Source organism: Perca fluviatilis, chromosome 18 (genome assembly GCF_010015445.1).
Source record: "Perca fluviatilis chromosome 18, GENO_Pfluv_1.0, whole genome shotgun sequence".
In the NCBI taxonomy this organism is placed as follows: domain Eukaryota; kingdom Metazoa; phylum Chordata; class Actinopteri; order Perciformes; family Percidae; genus Perca; species Perca fluviatilis.
In genome coordinates this window covers 34,609,371-34,619,370 of record NC_053129.1, presented here as the reverse complement: position 1 = coordinate 34,619,370, position 10,000 = coordinate 34,609,371, and positions in this window count along the sequence as shown.

The following is a 10,000-nucleotide window of genomic DNA, read 5'->3' as shown; positions in this document are numbered from 1 at the left end:
AAAAAAGTCGTAAAAAGTCAAAGTAAAGTTTGTCCAAAAAGAGTCATAGTGTAGTATGTCGAAAAAGACATAATATGACTTTTTACGACTTTTTTCGACATTCTATACTATGACTTTTTTCGACATACTATACTATGACTTTTTGACTTTTTTTGACATAATATACTATGACTTTTTCGACATACTATACTATGACTTTTTATGACTTTTTTTGACATACTATACTATGACTTTTTATGACTTTTTCGACATACTATACTATGACTTTATATAACTTTTTTCGACATACTATACTATGACTTTTTATGACTTTTTCGACATACTATACTATGACGTTACGACTTTTTCGACATACTATACTATGACTTTTTACGACTTTTTTCGACATACTATACTATGACTTTATGACTTTTCGACATACTATACTATGACTTTTTAGACTTTTTCATACCATACTATGACTTTTCACGCTTTTTTCAACACTACTATGCATTTTACTGACTTTTTCGATATACCATACTATGACTTTTACGACCTTTTTCTCGACATACTATACTCATGACTTTACTTACTACTTTCACATACTACACTATGACTTTTACGACCTTTTCGACATACTATAATACTATGACTTTTACGACTTTTTTCGACATACTCATACTATGACTTTATGACTTTTTCGACATACTATACTATGACTTTTTACTGACTTTTTTCAACATACTACACTATGACCTTTATTTACCCTTCTTTCGACATACTATACCTATGACCTTTACACTTTTTCACATACTACACTATGACTTTTAACGACCTTTTCTCGACATACTATACTATGACTTTTTATGACTTTTCACATACTACACTATGACTTTTATCGACCTTTCGCACATACTCATACTATGACTTTTTACAACTTTTTTCGACATACTATACTATGACTTTATGACTTTTCGACATACTATACTATGACTTTTTATGACTTTTTTTGACATACTATACTATGACTTTTTATGACTTTTTCGACATACTATACTATGACTTTATATAACTTTTTTCGACATACTATACTATGACTTTTTATGACTTTTTCGACATACTATACTATGACGCTATTGACTTTTTCTCGACATACTATACCATGACTTTTTACGACTTTTTTCGACATACTATACTATGACACTTTATGACTCTTTTCGACATACCTATACTCAAGTGACTTTACGACTTTTTTCGACATACTATACTATGACTTTTACGACTTTTTCGACATACTATACTATGACATTTTACGACTTTTTCGACATACTACACTATGACTTTTTACGACCTTTTCGACATACTATACTATGACTTTTTACGACTTTTTTCGACATACTATACTATGACTTTATGACTTTTTTCGACATACTATACTATGACATTTTACGACTTTTTCGACATACTACACTATGACTTTTTACGACTTTTTCGACATACTACACTATGACTTTTTACGACCTTTTCGACATACTATACTATGACTTTTTATGACTTTTCGACATACTACACTATGACTTTTTACGACCTTTTCGACATACTATACTATGACTTTTAATGACTTTTTCGACATGCTATACTATGACTTTTTACGACTTTTTTTGACATACTATACTATAACTTTATGAGTTTTCGACATACTATACTATGACTTTTTATGACTTTTTTCGACATACTATACTATGACTTTTTTCGTACATACTATACTATGACTTTATGAGTTTCACTACCATACTACATGACTTTTATTTGACTTTTTTCAACATACTATACTATGACGTTTTACGACTTTTTTCGACATACTATACTATGACTTTTTACGACTTTTTTTCAACATACTATACTATGACTTTATGAGTTTTCGACATACTGTACTATGACTTTATGAGTTTTCGACATACTATACTATGACTTTTTATGACTTTTTTCGACATACTATACTATGACTTTTTATTGACTTTTTTCAACATACTATACTATGACTTTTTACGACTTTTTTCGACATACTATACTATGACTTTTTACGACTTTTTTCAACATACTGTACTATGACTTTATGAGTTTTCGACATACTATACTATGACTTTTTATGACTTTTTTCGACATACTATACTATGACTTTTTATTGACTTTTTTCGACATACTATACTATGACTTTATGAGTTTTCGACATACTATACTATGACTTTTTATTGACTTTTTTCAACATACTATACTATGACTTTTTACGACTTTTTTCGACATACTATACTATGACTTTTTACGACTTTTTTCAACATACTATACTATGACTTTATGAGTTTTCGACATACTATACTATGACTTTATGAGTTTTCGACATACTATACTATGACTTTTTATGACTTTTTTCGACATACTATTATTACATACTATGACTTTTTACTACTTTTTTCGACATACTATACTATGACTTTTTACGACTTTTTTCAACATACTATACTATGACTATGAGTTTTCGACATACTATACTATGACTTTATGAGTTTTCGACATACTATACTATGACTTTTTACGACTTTTTTGACATACTATACTATGACTTTTTACGACTTTTTTGACATACTATACTATGACTTTTTACGACTTTTTTCGACATACTATACTATGACTTTTTACGACTTTTTTCGACATACTATACTATGACTTTATGAGTTTTCGACATACTATACTATGACTTTTTACGACTTTTTTGACATACTATACTATGACTTTTTACGACTTTTTTGACATACTATACTATGACTTTTTACGACTTTTTTCGACATACTATACTATGACTTTTTACGACTTTTTTCGACATACTATACTATGACTTTTTATTGACGTTTTTCGACATACTATACTATGACTTTATGAGTTTTCGACATACTATACTATGACTTTTTATTGACTTTTTTCAACATACTATACTATGACTTTTACTACTTTTTCTCACATACCATACTATGACTTTTACTTACCTTTTTTTCAACATACTATACTATGACTTTATGAGTTTTCGACATACCATACTAGACTTTATGACTTTCGACATACTATACTATGACTTTTAACGACCTTTTTCGATACTCATAATTGAGACTTTTATGACTTTTCGACATACTACACACTATGACTTTTTCACAACTTATACTTTCGGACTTTTAATGACTTTTTCGACATGCTATAATTTCGGACTTTTACTTTTTTGACATACTATACTATGACTTTCTGAGTTTTCGCATACCTATAAGATCTTTTACGGCTTTTTTACATACTATAATATGACTTTTTATTGACTTTTTTTGCATACATAACTATGACTTTATGAGTTTTCGACATACTATACTATGACTTTTATTGACTTTTTTCAACATACTATACTATGACTTTTTAATGACTTTTTTCGATAATTATACTATGACTTTTACTTACTTTTCGACAATATACCTATATATATTTTACCTTTTTTCGACATACTACACTATGATCTTTTATACGACCTTTTCGACATACTATACTCATGATTTTTAACGACCCTTTTTTTCGGACATACTATACTATGACTTTATGACTTTTCGACATACTATAACTCATGACATTTTAATGACCTTTTTCGACATACCACACTATGACTTTTTATGACTCTTTTTTCGACATACTACACTATGATTTTTACTTTACCCTTTCGACATACTATACTATGACTTTTATGACTTTTCGACATACCTACACTCATGACTTTTATTGAACCTTTTCGACATACTATACTAATGACTCTTTTTCGACATGCTATAACTATGACTTTACGACTTTTTGACATACTATACTATAACTTTTATGAGTTTTCAATAACATATACGACTTTTATGACTTTTTTTCGACATACCATACTATGACTTTTATGACTTTTTTCGACATACCATACTATGACTTTATGAGTTTTCTGCATACTATACTATGACTTTTTATTGACTTTTTCAACATACCATACTATGACGCTTTCCTTTTTCCCACATACCATACCATGACTTTTACCCCTTTCCAACATACTATACCATGACTTTATGAGTTTTTCGATACCGTACCTTATGACTTTATGAGTTTCGACATACCATACCATGACTTTTTGCATTTTTTTCACATACCATACTATGACTTTTATTGACTTTTTTCAACATACTATACTATGACTTTTACGACCCTTTTCGACATACCTATACTATGACCTTTACAACTTTTTCAACAATACTGTACTATGACCTTATGAGTTTTCGTACATACTCATACTATGACTTTTTATGACTTTTTCGACATACTATACCATGACTTTTTATTGACTTTTTTCGACATACCATACTATGACTTTATGAGTTTTCGGACATACTCATACCATGACTTTTATTGACTTTTTCAACATACTCATACTATGACTTTTTTCACATACCATACTATGACTTTTACAACGACTTTTCTACATACTATACCTGTGACTTTATAGTTTTCGACATACTATACTATGACTTTTACGACTTTTGACATACCATACTATGACTTTTACGACTTTTTGACATACTCATACTTTGAACTTTTTACGACTTTTTTCGACATACCATACTCATGACTTTTTATCACTCTTTTTTCTGACATACCATACAATTATACTTTTATTGACGCTCGCATACTATACCATGACTTTATGAGTTTCCACAACATAACTTATGATCTTTTTTATTGACTTTTTCAACATACTATACTATGACTTTTACTACTTTTTTTCCACATACTCATACTATGACTTTTACAATTTTTTTCAACATACTATACTATGACCTTTATGAGTTTTCAGACAATTATCACATGACTTATGACTTCTTCATACCATACTCATGACATTTTACAACCTTTTCTGACATACCACACTATGACTTTACTTCAACCTTTTTCACATACTATACCATGACTTTTTATGACTTTTCACATACCACACTATGACTTACTTTAACCTTTTCCCACTATACCATGATCTTTTAATGACTTTTTTCTGACATGCTATACTCATGACTTTTAATACTTTTTTTTGACATACCATACCATGACTTTATGAGTTTTCTCGACATACTCATACTATGATCTTTTATGACTTTTTTCGACATAACTATACTATGACTTTTATGACTTTTTTTCAACATACCATACTATGACTTTATGAGTTTTCACATACTATACTATGACTTTTATTGACTTTTTTTCAACATAATTCTATACTTTTTACTCATCTTTTTTCATATACTATACTATGACTTTTTACTTCACTTTTTTTCAACATACCTATACCAGACTTTATGAGTTTTCGACATACTGTACTATGACTTTATGAGTTTCGACATACCATACTATATCTTTTTATGACTTTTTCGACATACTCATACTATGACTTTTATTGACTCTTTTTTCATTATTACCATACACTTTATGAGTTTTCCATACCATACTCATGACTTTTATTGACTTTTTTTCAACATACTCATACTCATGACTTTTACTTTTTTTCGACATACCATACTTATGACTTTTTACGACTTTTTTCAACATACTATAACTATGACTTTATGAGTTTTCCATACCCATACTATGACTTTTATGAGTTTCACATACCTATACCATGACTTTTATGACTTTTTTCGACATACTATACTATGACTTTTTATGACTTTTTTCAACATACCATACTATGACTATGAGTTTCTGGCTTACACTCATACCTATGACTTTTATGAGTTTTCTACATACTATACCATGACTTTTATGACTTTTTCTCACATACCATACTATGACTTTTACTACCTTTCGACATACCATACTATGACTTATTACTTTTTTTCAACATACCATACCATGACTATGAGTCTACACATACTCATGACTTTATAGTTTCTCAACATACTATACTATGACTTTACTTATTTTTTGACATACTATACCTATGACTTTTACATTTTTTTGACATACTATACTATGACTTTAATACCCTTTTTCACATACATACTATGACTCTTTATACTTTTTTTCAACATACTATACCATGACTTTTGAGTTTTCGACATACCATACCATGACTTTTATTGACTTTTTTCAACATACTATAACTATGACTTTTTTTACTCGACTTTTTTCGACATACCATAACTATGACTTTTACACTTTTTTTCAACATACCGTACTATGACTTTATGAGTTTCTACATACCATACTATGATGTTTTATGACTTTTTTTCACATACCATACTATTTATTGACTTTTTTTCACATACCATACTATGACTTTATGAGTTTTCACATACTATACTATGACTCTTTTATTGACTTTTTTTCAACATACTATACTATGACTTTTTTACGACATACTATACCATGACTTTTACTTTAATCTTTTTCAACATACTATAACTATGACTTTAATGAGTTTTCTCACATACTATACTATGACTTTTATGACTTTTTTTCATAACTATACCATGACTTTTTATTGACTTTTCAACATACTAAGACTCTTTATGAGTTTTCGACAACTATACCATGACTTTTATTGATTTTTTTCAACATACTATACTCATGACTTTTTACACTTTTTTCACATACCATACTACTTTTACACTTTTTTTCAACATACCATACTCAGACTTTTATGAGTTTCACACCATACCATCACTTATGAGTTTTCTCACATACTCATACTCATGACTTTTTACACTTTTTGACATAATTATACTATGACTTTTAACTTTTTTGACATACCATACTCATGCTTTTATTTACCTCTTTTTCAACATACATAATGATAATGAGTTTCGACATACTATAACTCATGACTTTTATTGACTTTTTTCAAACATACACATGACTTTAATACTTTTTTTCACATACTATACCATGACTTTTTAACCTTTTTTTCAATACCATACCATGACTTCATGAGTTTTCAACATACTATACTATACTTTTATGACCTTTTTTCACATAATTATACTATGACTTTTATAAACTTTTTTCACATACTATACTATGACTTTACTATCTTTTTCACATACTATACTATGACTTTATGACTTTTTCACACACTATATATACTTTTACACCTTTTTAATTACATACTTTTACACTTTTTTTTCATACTTTCACTATTGATGATTTTTACCTTTTTCGACATACTATACTATGACTTTATGACTTTTTTTCACATAATTATAACATGACTTTAATGACTTTTACTACATACTTTTAATATTTTTTCACATAACCACACTATGACTTTATACTTTTTGACATACTATACTATGACTTTGACTTTTTCAACATATTATACAGACTTTTGATTCTTTTCACATACTATACTTATGACTTTTGACTTTTTCAACATAACTATACTATGACTTTTGTTGACTTTTTTCACATACCATACTCATGACTTTTTTCACATAATTATACTATGCTTTTATGACTTTTTTTCACATACTTATACTATGACTTTTACTACCTTTTTACCTATTAACTTTTAAGACTTTTTTCACATACCACACTATGACTTACTTACTTTTTCACATACTTATAATATGACTTTTACTTACTTTTTTCTCACATACTATACTATGACTTTACACTTTTTACACATAATTTTAAACCTTTTTTCTACATACTACACTCATGACTTTTAATGACTTTTCACATACTATATTATGACTTTTTTCACATACCATACTAATGACTTTTGACTTTTTTCAACATATTATACTCATGACTTTTTTGACTTTTTGACATACCATACTATGACTTTTGACTTTTTCAACATATTATACTATGACTTTTGACTCTTTTTCAACATACTATACTATGACCTTTTGACTTTTTTCAACATACTATAATATGACTTTTGTTGACTTTTCACATACTATACTATGACTTTTGACTTTTTTCAACATATTATACTATGACTTTACTTTTCAACATACTATACTATGACTTTTGACTTTTTTTTCAACATATTATACTATGACTTTTTGACTTTTTTTTCAACATACTATACTCATGACTTTTTGTTGACTTTTTTCTACATACTATAACCTATGACTTTTTTTCAATATACTATACTATGACTTTTGTTGACTTTTTTGACATACTATACCATGACTTTTTGTTGACTTTTTCTACATTTCGCCACCACTTTTTTCTGACATATTTATTATGACTTTATATATTCTGCTTTTTCACTACCATACTATACCTTGACTTTCCGTGCTACAACTATGACTTTTGACTATATATGACTTTATTGACTTTCTCATCATACTATCAGGCTAGCTGACAGTCTTGCCTGGGCCGGGACGGATAAGCTGCGATGGCCCCGCGCCCAGATCTCTCCTTTTTTCCTTGCTCTTCCTCTCCTGTTCCTCTCTCCCTCTCCTGTTCATCTCCTGTACCTCTCCTCTGCTCTTCCTCTCCTGCTCCTCTCCTATCCTCTTCCTCTCCTGCTCCCTCTCCTATGCTCTTCCTCTCCTATGCTCTTCCTCTCCTCTCCTCCACATTTCTCCACTGAAATTAATCGTGATCAGTCTCTGATCCCACCTGCTCAGACTCTCCGACAGGGCAGCCCCCTCCATCTCTCTCTCTCTCTCTCTCTCTCTCTGTCTCTCTCTGTCTCTCTCTCTCTCTCTCTCTCCTCTCTCTCTCTCCTCTCTCTCTCTGTCTCTCTCTCTCTCTCTCTCTCTGTCTCTCTCTCTCCTCTCTCTCTCTCTCTCTCTCTGTCTCTCTCTCTCTCTGTCTCTCTCTCTCTGTCTCTGTCTCTCTCTCTCCTCTCTCTCTGTCTCTCTCTCTCTCTCTCTGTCTCTCTCTCTCTCTCTCTCTCTCTCTCTCTCTCTCTCCTGTCTCTCTGTCTCTCTCTGTCTCTCTCTCTCTCTCTCTCTCTGTCTCTCTCTCTCTCTCTCTCTCTCTCTCTCTCTGTCTCTCTCTCTCTCTCTCTCTCTCTCTCTCTCTCTCTCTCTCTCTCTCTCTCTCTCTCTCTCTCTCTCTCTCTCTCTGTCTCTCTCTCTCTCTCTCTCTCTCTCTCTCTCTCTCACGGGTAGCCTGACTCTGTCCCTCCGTTGCGAGGCAGTGGGCCCCTCCCGCATCACTCTCTCTGTCTCCTGACTGCAGCTGGATCTCTCTCTGTCTCATCCTTACTGATGGAGCTACCAAACTCAACTCTTTCTGTCAGAGAGAACGTGTTGTGTCAGGCTTTTATACAAGCTAATGGACGTTAACATGAGAGCTGGCCTGTTACGTTACGTTACAAGGCTCGTAAACGTTGGCTGCGCTGTTTCTTACCTTGCTCTACGTTGACAGTTCCAGCTTCACCGTCACCACCTTTTTTTAAAATATTTGTTTAGAAAATCTCTAAGGCCTCTATTTTCTTCTTCTCTTTCCTTCCTTTTCTGAGCTCCGGACTTGTGCTGACCGGACATTTTGAGCGTACTGAACTTCAAATCTACTGAAAACAACATCAACTTTTGATAAGTGGCCAAACCATTTTTGTGTTGGGGGTGGGGGGGTTCTTGACCACTATTTCAAGGACAATTAGGAAGAAAACAAATAAAAAGCTTTTATGTAACTCAAATATTACATATTTTTTTCCACAAATAGGCCTATTTAAAAAAATGTTTTTTCAATTATTCCATAATTTAATGAGGGCCCAGTTCTGGGCCCCCAGTTCTGGGCCCCCCCCCCTACTGTGGGCCCGGGACAACAGACCCGTTTGTCCCCCCCTATCGGCGGGCGTGACTTCTCATGACTTTTTTTGACATACTATACTATGACTTTTTACGACTTTTCGATATACTATACTATGACTTTTTATGATTTTTTTCGACATGCTATACTATGACTTTTTCATAATTGCTACAGATAAGGAAAAACTTCACAAAAAACT